This window comes from Pteropus alecto, unplaced genomic scaffold (assembly GCF_000325575.1).
Source record: "Pteropus alecto unplaced genomic scaffold, ASM32557v1 scaffold55, whole genome shotgun sequence".
NCBI lineage: Eukaryota > Metazoa > Chordata > Mammalia > Chiroptera > Pteropodidae > Pteropus > Pteropus alecto.
This window is the reverse complement of record NW_006436813.1, coordinates 356,920-367,698: the sequence shown is the minus strand read 5'-3', so window position 1 is coordinate 367,698 and position 10,779 is coordinate 356,920. Positions and strand designations below refer to the sequence as shown.

The 10,779-nt window shown below is 37.0% G+C and overlaps 1 pseudogene; it reads left to right on the top strand.

The window, feature by feature from the left end:
• Positions 1-8,108: 8,108 nt before the first annotated feature.
• On the top strand, positions 8,109-8,511 carry LOC102897769 (annotated as a pseudogene).
• Positions 8,512-10,779: the final 2,268 nt, after the last annotated feature.

The window sequence follows — 10,779 nt, the reverse complement described above, 5'->3', positions numbered from 1 at the left end:
TGAATTGTACATTTTAAAAATGACTTCTATGTTATGTGAATTGTATATCAATATTTTTTAAGTCTAAGGCATAGTCCTCACTCTCAAATAGCTGACAGTCTTTAGTATTCAAATATGTAAACACTATCTAATTAGCAATACTATATGTTTTTATTTTCTGTGGTGGCCACAAATCACATTACTTTTGATAATCAATTCATGACCTCCTAAAAATAAAAGTATAAATCAATCTAGAAAATACGTGTATTAATTTTTCCAATTTTAATTAGTTAGAATGTAGCATTTTACAGTAAAATTTCTTTCTAAACAACAAAGAAAATAATAATTATATCAGTGGACCTAGCTACACCTTCATTTGTTGGTGTTTGAAGTGACTTTAAGACTCAAGCATAACAAGAAAGAAAGACTCTCATGTTTCTATTTGCTCATTAATTCCATAAAACTCTATTAGTTACAATTATCTTCTGGGCTCTGGGAAGAGATTGTTAGTTCCCTCGAGAAGTTTCCTCAAGGAGTTCAATGTCTAAGGTAAGAGGAAAACCTGTGAACCAGCTTTGGCCCATTCATGGGGCAAGGTTTTTGCACGCAGGTATATGTAAGGGGCCCAATATGAGCTCAGCATTTGTCTGCATTTTCTCTCCTACCTCCAGCATTTTCTCCAACAGTATGTATTGTTACTAAATGTTAGCAACTGACAGCACAATCTCGACTTCTATAGAATATTACATATTTTTAACAAATTGGCAACATATAAAAATCAGAAAGTTTCAAATAAATCAGGAGGTTTCAAATAAAAATAAAAATATGTAGCTTCTTTTAAAAATTTGGCAGTGTTGGCCCCATGATCTGGCATATAACTCTCAGGCGAGTTGAATAGTCCTGCTCTTACTTGCCAGATGCAAATGTGGGCAAGGACCTCTATAATTGGCTAGGATCAATGAGCTGGGTAATGAGCTCAAGGGCTTCATCTACTATTTTGTATTTTTAAATGTTTATAATAAAAAGTTAAAAGCAAACAAATAATGGGAGACACGCATTCTCCGGTTGGCCACAGTCTCACACTGTTCTACTGTTATTGAGGCAGAATGTTAGCTACTATTCACTGGGCTTGAGCTACTCTTTTCCTTAGTAGTATTAAAAGTTAACTGAACTATTTCTTACACATCATGTGTTTCCCTCATCTTTGCAAGGCCCCCCTAGCAATTGAATACAGTCTCTAAAAGAAGTCTTAAGCAAAGGGCACAGCCTGGCCCAAAGAATATTTTCTTTAAATATGATTTCCGCGCGGTCTTGGGTTGAGGCTTTGTGGCTGTTCCTCTGGGGTAGTGGGTGAGATTGGCAGGGCGACCGCGGTAGCCTCAAGTTTCCGAAAACCTGAAAAAACAGTAGTGTTTCTTAACAATCGCCGCCTAAGGTACATAGTGTCTGTGAATTTTCCGCCAAGGGTAATTCTGTGTATCCATGGAGAAGAGGGTGGTGTCAGGAGCATAACGACCCTATAGCGTCTGGAGAGCGCCGCAGCCAGGAGTGCGCCTGGAAGGAGGCCCGGGACGCCGCTCTGTGATGCTCCCGAAAAGGTCCGCGGGGTCGTGCGGGAAGTGGACACGATTTTCAGGGTAGTAAAGCGCCCCTGTATTTTACTTCTAGTTTGTCAGAGTGTTGAGTTTTATCACAAGCGGGGATGAATTCACGCTGGAAGCTTCTTAGTTCTTGAGCTGATTTCTGAAGTTTTTGTGTAAATGCAGATGAAGCTATAACAGTATGACGGCCGTAGTTGTTCCTAAAATTGTTTTAACCAGACTTAATAACCTAGTATTGTGTGTGCCCGTGACCAGTTTTATTGAGGTGCTTGTAATTAAGAACAGCATCCATTTCTTAACCAAAATTGACTCCGTAGCTTAGAAATAGTTTCCACCTGTGAGAAATCAAATGTAAGATGATGTTCTGAATTGTCATTTTCGGGAGGGGGTGAGGGGGGTGCGTGTGTGTGTGTGTGTGTGTGTGTGTGTGTGTGTGTGTGTGTGTTGGTATTTTCTGTCATTTACTTAAGTTACCAAATCATTTCAGACCTTCAGAACTTCCTGAGTGTATCGTGGCATATAATTTACTGCATTAATAGTTCCAGACTTACTAGGAAGATGCTTTAGGAGACGATTACAGTGACTTTTTTCCAAATTATTTCATTTTTGATAATCAATAATGAGGTAAAATGAACTTTACCAACTTTGGCATTTTGTTTTGTTAATTAGATCTAAAAGAGTACTTTTCCCATTCTTAGTCTTTGAGTAATTGAGAGAAATGCGTGCTGCAGTCTTCCTCATTCCTAAAACTTATGTGTTCAAGGCCCAAAGTAAGTCAGATAACTATACAGTTACACATAGATACAAGCGGGTTATTATTTCCCTCGAGCTTTTCCTACCATCGTATCCATTTATAGTTCTGATTATCTTTTTCAGTGATTTTGGGGGAATTTATATTGGGAAAAGCAGTACTATTGGAGTACAGATTTAAGAAAACTGGTAAAGGGGAAAATTAAAAGCAATGTTGGTATTGCTAACTAGAATTTTTTCAGTTGCAGTTTAAGAAAGTTCAACAAATGGCACTTATTAATTGGTAATTGATTTTTTTCATATTTTATTAGACCTAACCAATCAGATCTTCTGATCAGTGGTGTTCACCAGAGTGATATAATTTAGCTCCAAACAAATAAACTTTATTTTCATGTATACAACCATTTTTGTTTCTCTAAATATTGAAAACAAAAAAGGGCCTCCATTTCTAGTTCTTTGGGGGGGGGGGATTTTTTGTTTGTTTGTTTGTTTTTGTAGATTCTCCTAGAAGTATAGGTCTTCTGGGATGGGAACCAGTTAGAATCAGTCTAGATCAGGATTTCTCAACCTCTGCACTATTAACACTTTTTAGCCATATAATTCCTTGTTTTGCAGCACTGCTGTGCATTGTAGTATGTTCAGCAGCATCCTTGGCTTCTACTGGCCAGCAGCAACCCCTTCCTCCCTAATTGTGACAACCAAAAATGTCTCCAGACATTACAGATGTCCCCTGGGAGGCAAAATCGTTTCACATTGAGAACCACTGGTCAGCCTTGATTCCTGTCCTTGCCTCCATCAGGAAGACCTATTTACCATACTTCTGAAGTATATTCCAAATTGCATTACTTCATACCTCTACTACTCCCAAGTTACCACCGCCTCAATCCAGGACCGTTAGAGTAATATTCTAGTGGTTTTTCTGCTTCCACTCTTACATCTCTATAATTTACCTTTAAAAATTATGAAATTATGTTAAGTGTATACTACACATGTGAAGTCTCAGAGGTAACAACCACCCATGCATCCACTCTCTAGAAATGTTCTCCAAGGAATAGACTGTTATTAGTACTTCTGCAGCTCAAGGTGCTGCTACCTGATTGTATTATAGTTCTTTCATTTTGTGGCTGCTTGAGTGATTTCTTTAAAATGTAAATCAGATCATCTCACCATATCTTTTACTTTAAATCCTATGTCCTGGAGTCAGTGGCCTACGGGCTCTGGTAACCAGGTCTCTCTCTCTCTATACACATCTCCCTCTCTACACTCCTCCATCTCATTCCACTTCCAGCTATTTGTCTACCTTGCTGTCCAAGATCTTTCCTACCTCTAGAATTTTATACCTGCTTTTTCCTCTGCCTTTATAGACCTTCACATGGGTGATTTGTCCTCGTTCAGGCCTCAGTTCAGATGTAATGTCACCTCCTTAGACCATCTCTGACCTCTGGTTGTGCCATTCTGCAACCATTCTAACTCATTACCATGTTCTCTTTAGAGCATTTATCTAAAATTATATTCTGTGTTTACTTATTTATTCTCTGTTCCATTAGAATGTAAACTGGAGAGCAAGGACCTTATCTAACTCTACCATTGACCAGACCCTAAAACAGAGTCTTAGCATCCTAGATATTTGTTGAATGAATGAATATTGAAAACATCTGCCTCAATATTTTAGTTGTTTTTGTGACACTGGGCACGTGACTTAGTCTCTGTGTATCAGATATCTACATTATGATCATGACCTGCCTTACTATCTTCAGATGAGATATCTCTGTGAACATTTCAGAAACTGTAAAGTGTTATGCAAATGGAATTGGTATTATTAAACATATAATTTGGCTTCTGGTATATCATAATTGGGAAATGCTATGTTGAAAATTTGGGATTTTGAAAGCATCTGTCTCAAAAAACTGACCTCTACCCAGTTCTTGAGTGATTTTAGCTAATTCTACAGCATGTATTCCAATAACTTACAGTAAAGCTAATATGTAATGCTTCCGCATATAATATAAAATGAAACTGCAGAATATACATATAATATATATGGTTTTATAATTTACTTTAAATTGGTCCTATACTTATTCCGAATTTAGAGTCAAGATATTTGTACTTCTGTCTGTGGAAAATTTGTTTATCCCTCTGAGTTAACTGAATTAATTTGGATAAATAACCTTGTGTGCTTTTGGATAAATAATCCTGTTTGATTTATTCAAGTGATGTGTCAGGTCTTGCCATCAATCTGTACCTAATATTGATGTTTTTGAATACAGTGGCCACTTGGATTACCATAGCAGTTACTTGATAACCTTGTATTGCATTTATGTTTGTCTATTTTTTCTCTATTTATTTTGATTTTTATCCTTTTGATAATCAGATGTATTAAGCCATACATAGAAATGCGTGTGTGTGTGTGTGCGTGTGTGTGCGTGCACGCGACAGTCTTCTATTTTGGGAGTTTAGAATAGCTCTCTATCTTTCCTAATTTTTTCATTAAATAATTTTGTGTTATGCCTATTATTGTCATTAACATCATCTGTCTCTATGTCTAATTGTTATTCAATGTCCAACAAAAGCAGGTAACTTATTCTGTGACCAAATATAATTTATACTCAAATAAATGCGGATAGTAAATATTCACATTGAAGAATTCGCAAGCTTCCTAGTAGAGAAAAAAATGCAACCCAAAATAGGTTTAAGGCATTATTATAATGCTATTAAATTGATTATAAAAATTAAAAGAGTAATATTCTGTAATTATAAGGAAACACTTACATATTACTTGGTAGATGCAAATTGGTTGGATAAGTAACTTGAAAATGTTACAAGAGCTGTGGTCACATAATTCTATTTAAGAAATATACTCCCAAGGAAATAAATAAACAAATAAAAGATACAAACATTTTCCTACTAGTGCCTTTTATAAGACAGATAAAAAAGTTAAAACAAACCCCAATGACAAAAACAATTGAGTCAACTAAGAAAAGTCTTTTTAATTAACAAGATAGAAAAGTATAAATTTTCCAAATAACAATTATGTAGATTATGATCACTATATAAAGAGCATGTGGGAGATAGGATAAGTGGAAAAAACAAAATGAAATAGGAAATAGGTACACACTACTTTCATATAAATAAAAGACTGCGTGTAATCGAAAAATCAAGAGAACATACAGAGGTGCAAAGATTTGGGTTTGAAGTTCATACATGGCACAAGCAAACAATTTTAAAGGGAAAAGTGGAATTGGGTTAGTGAGGTAGATAAACACGTCTGATAGCATTTTTGTCATACATTAGATGAGGGGACAATAAGACAGAATATGCATAGGGAAAAGTATTCATAAGCATGGAGGTGTGCGGAGGGGTTTTAGGGAACATGGGTATTCCCAAAATGTCTAAAAGCTGATAGTTACTGTTATTTATATAGACCAGGCATGAGCTTTGCTGGTGGATTAAATTTCTTAAGGCATATTTGGAGAATTGATCAAAAGTTGCAAGGAAGTCCCATACTGGATCTCATGTAGGGAATAGGTGGTGTGTTGATTCAGGCCCAGCTTTGTAACGCTACCTCTCAGGCCAGGCTGGAGAAAGGCTTGATCCTTGCTGTGATATTTCAGACAGTGAATTACTTGTCCTTTGTCAAACATGAGATCGCTGATGTGTCCTTGGGAATGCCAACTCTGTAAACACCAGGCCTATTTTTCCAGTCAAGACAGCTGAACCCATGGGTTGTTTACTAAATGGGTTGTTAGTGACTTTATGGGATGGCATACCATACCATACAATATGGGGTACGTAGAGTAGCTTTCAGGATTCTCCAACCACTAGTAACAAATATGATAGTAATGTTTTCTAAGAAGAAGGGTTAGGAGACAGAAGAAAGAAAAGATGCATTTTATTATTTAACCATTAATTAATCTTTTTAAACAAATAAGCACTACTGGTTAATTTTGATAATTTTCCCAGGATAAAACGTAAACATGGAGATCCACTCTCAAGAATGTTCTCATTGAAACATGGTAATCAGTTCGATTTTTCTATTGGAGTAATGCAAGGCAGATGTATATCCTAACTATACATTATCTCCCTTCAACGTCAATTCAATCTCATGAAGGATCACCTATTACTATTCCCATTTTCAAGGAGAGAAAACTGAAGCTTAGAAAATGTTACTGCCTAGTGTCATGGCTTTCAGTGAGAGCTCCAGATTTTAAACCCTGCTCTGTCTGCTTTTCGTTAATGCACTAGTAGTTTCTGTAAAAATTGCTGATGTCACAGACATGAGGCAACAGTGAATTCTGCCACTGGCAGGTGAATGCCAAAAAGAAGTCTCAGAAAACTACAGAGGAGAGGTGACATTTGAACTGTGCCCTGGATAAGTTGCAGTGTGTCAATAAGACCAAAGGGAAGAGTGGTGTAAGTAGAGGGAATGGCTTGAGCAAAGGCATGGGAATATAGAGTTTGGCTGAGAAGTGGTAATGTACAGAAAGTGAGCAGGTTTGGTTTGAAACAACAGGTTTTGTTCCAGAAAAACTTGCTGAACACCCACAATGTCCTCTCTGTAGTACATGACTACTGGTACCCAGACCAACCAAAGATATAATATAAATGAATACACTAAAGCTTGAACCATCATCATGTAAAACAACTATGAAATCTCTTTATTTGTACTTTAATTATTCCTACGTGTATTTCTAATCAAGCCAACCCACTTGTAAACAGACTTCTCAGAAACAGTGAATGGTGCTACCACAATTTCCACAGTGCATAATCTGCATGGCTGCTCCTGCCCATTCTGATTGCAGTTAGTGTTACGTGTGGAGGTCGAACATCTTTGCTGGCTCTGCGATGCTTTGCTGTAAAATTTCTGGAGTTCTCTAATGTCTCTATTCCTAAGAAATACAAGGAAATATTCCACTTCTCAGGACAATCTGAAGCTGTCCTACCACACTTTAAGTAGACTGCTATCGATTATTTAATTCATAAAGTAATTGGTTTAATAAACTTTATTTGAGTAATAGCTACAGTCATGTGCCACATAATGACATTTTGGTCATCAACAGACTGCATGGTGGTCCCATAAGATTATAATGGAGCTGAACAATTCCTGTCACCTAGCGACATCATAGCCATCCTAACGTTGTGGTGCAATGCATTACTCATGTGTTTGTGGTGATGCTGATATAAACAAACCTACTGCACTGCCAGTTGTAATAAAGTGCATAACTTGGTGCAGCTACTATGGAAAACAGTATGGAGATTTTTCAAAAAATACAACTATCTTATGACCCATCAATACCACTTCTGGTCATTTATCCAAAGAAAATAAAAGCACTAATTAAAGAAAATATAGGCACCCCTGTGTTCACTGCAGCATTAATTACAATAGCCGAGCTATGGAAGTAACTTAGGTATCCATCAATAGATAAATGGATAAAAAAGAGCTGGTACATATACACAATGAAATATAACTCGGCCATAAAAAGGTGGAATCTCATCACTCACAACAACATGGATGGACCTAGAGGATTTTTTGCTAAGTCAGACAGAGAAAGACAAATACCATATGATTTCACTTATAAGCAGAATCTAAAACCAAAACAAAACAAATGAACAAACAAAACAAAATATAAACAGACCCATAGATATAGAGAACAAGTTGATGGATGCTAAAGGAGAGGAGTTGGGGAGCTGGGTGAAGAGGAAAAATAATTTTTAAACTAATTAATTAATAAATTTTTAAAAGTCTAGTTAGATTTCCTCTTTCACCAGAGACACACTACGATGGGCTGCATTTGCACCAAGACTGTGAAGGAGGCAGCCTGGGTCATCATCGAGAAGTGCTCTACATGAGCCTGGGCAACGACTTCCACACCAACAAGAAGGTGTGCAAGGCAATTGCCATTGTACCCAGCAGGAAGCTCTGCACAAGGTAGAAAGCTATGTCACTTGTCTGATGAGGCAGGTTCTGAGAGGCCCTGTGAGAGTTATCTCCATCGAGCTGCAGGAAGAGGAGAGAGAAAGGAGAGGTAATTCTGTTCTTGAGGTCTCAGCTCGAGATCAGCAGATCACTGAAGTTGGTCTTGACACTAAGGAAATGCTGAAGTCCTTGAACTTTGCAGTTCAACTGCATGTCACTCAGCCTACAGTTAAGATGTATTTCAAAACACCATGTGGAATCATTTGAATCTTTCTATTGTGCTATAATATTTTCAATAAACCAGGGACAACCTTAAAAAAAAAGTCTAGTTAATGTCCATCACCATACATAGGAAAAAAAATTGCTACTTCATATTTTTGCTAAAACTATTTTTTTTAAATATAGCACACAATTATGTACAATGTATAATATTTGATAATGATAAATGATTGTTATTGGTTTATGTATTTACTATTATATATTATACTCTTGATCATTATTTTAGAGTGTACTTTTTCTACTTATAAGAAAACCAAGTTTGCTGTAAAACAGTATGCCATGTTATGCCTGCAGCAGCCTCTTACATCTTATGTTTACTGTGTCTCTCGATTGCATCATTTTCTCTAGTGCTTGATTTAATCTCATGTTGTTTTGTACAGTAACACGCTGTATAGGCTTGTAGCCTAAGAGTAGCAGGCTATGCCATCTAGCCTAGGTATGTAGTAGGCTATACCATTTAGGTTTGTGTAAGTGCACTCCGTGATGTTTGCACAACAAAATTGCCTAACAACACATTTCTCAGAATGTATACCTGTCGTTAAGTGGCACACAACTGTATGGGCTAGGTTCCGCACCGAAGCAATGGAAAGAATCAAACAAACAACAACAACAAAAAGACATAAGCTTGTCCTTAAAGTGCTTAGAAAATTAAAGTGAAAAAGATCAAATATCTCTCATCTCTATTTTCTGTTTGAAATAATACATTAACCTCCCTTAATCTTTTTAAACTTCTCACTTCAGTTAGTATCTTCTTTCTCCTCTCTTTTATCTTCAAAATGAGGGCAGAGATGTGAATAATCTATATCTCATTAGCATCAAGCTACTCAACCAAAACAACCATGCAAGGATTGGGGGAGTCCATAATCAAATAAACTTGGAAAGTGAGTCAGTCATTCTTCATCCTAGAGATTTACATTTACATTCACTTATTAAAGGGTCTGAAAATGACTTTTGTACCTTTGGCTAATCCATGGTTTCCAAAACTATCTCACCATGAGACCATTATTTTCATAGATTTTCTAACACTAACTTTAGGACATATAATTCTCAAAGTGTGAGCAAACCATAAACATCCTACATTGAAATCACTGTATATTATCTAGATCTCGCAAAGAGACTTTCAAGGGTTTAAGTTAACATTTTAGATCATTAATGCTTTACAGGCTCTAGCGAGCAAACCATAAACATCCTATGGTGTGAGCAAACCATAAACGTCCTACATTGAAATCACTGTATATTATCTAGATCTCGCAATGAGACTTTCAAGGGTTTAAGTTAACATTTTAGATCATTAATGCTTTATAGGCTCTAGCAAGTTAATGGCCAGGAAGACTGGCAGCCAGTAAGCAGAAGTGGGCAGGACTGAGTGTGGGCAGTACTCTAGGAAACTTTGGGCTGGTGACAGTAGGACTGAATTGGAGTCAAGCACCTAAGTGCTGGTCCTGGTTTCTCCTTGGACTCATGTGTGACCTTGGGGAAACCACTTCCATCTTAGGACCATCCAATAAGTTCAGAGTTTTGGATTCTTCTGGATGGTAATGCCCCTAGAGGGTTTTGTGGAAATGTAGGAGGGCATTTTCATTTGTGACTGGGAGTCACTACTGAGATGGAGTATGTAGGGACTATGAATGCTACAGGTGTGCGGTGTGCAGGGTAGTTCCTCACCTTTAAGAACTGCCTTGACTTTGCGTGATTTTCTGGCGTTCCTAAGAACATTCATGGAGGAGACAAAGACCTGCTACCACATATCCGAGCCTAGAACCGAATCCTGAACCGCACACAAATGGTTTGATATGCACTGAGATTTCTGGGAATGCAACTACATCATTCATCAAGAGAAGATTGCACTTTATATATTCGGAACTTCACTAAGAACTTTGCCATAATTTTGGAAAATCACATCACCAATGTTAAGAGTACACATAGTTTTAATTAAATTGCCAATGTTACAGGCCTGTATCAGTCTTCACTTGTAGGTGTCACTTTCATGCTGACTCTATGGATAGATTCAAGCATCCAATTACTTAATTATGACATCTAGAGCCATGCTACTTGAAATGCCAGTGTGCTATAAGATAAGGATATTGTGCCAGGATGCATATCAACATTTTTTTTTTGACATATCAGTGGGTTTATTTTTATTCATAGTTTTTAAATTTTTAATTAGTTTCAAGTATACAGTAATTGGTTAGATATCTATATAGTTAGTAAAATGATCCCCCCCCATTCCTACCCCTCTCCCCAGACCCCCCCCCT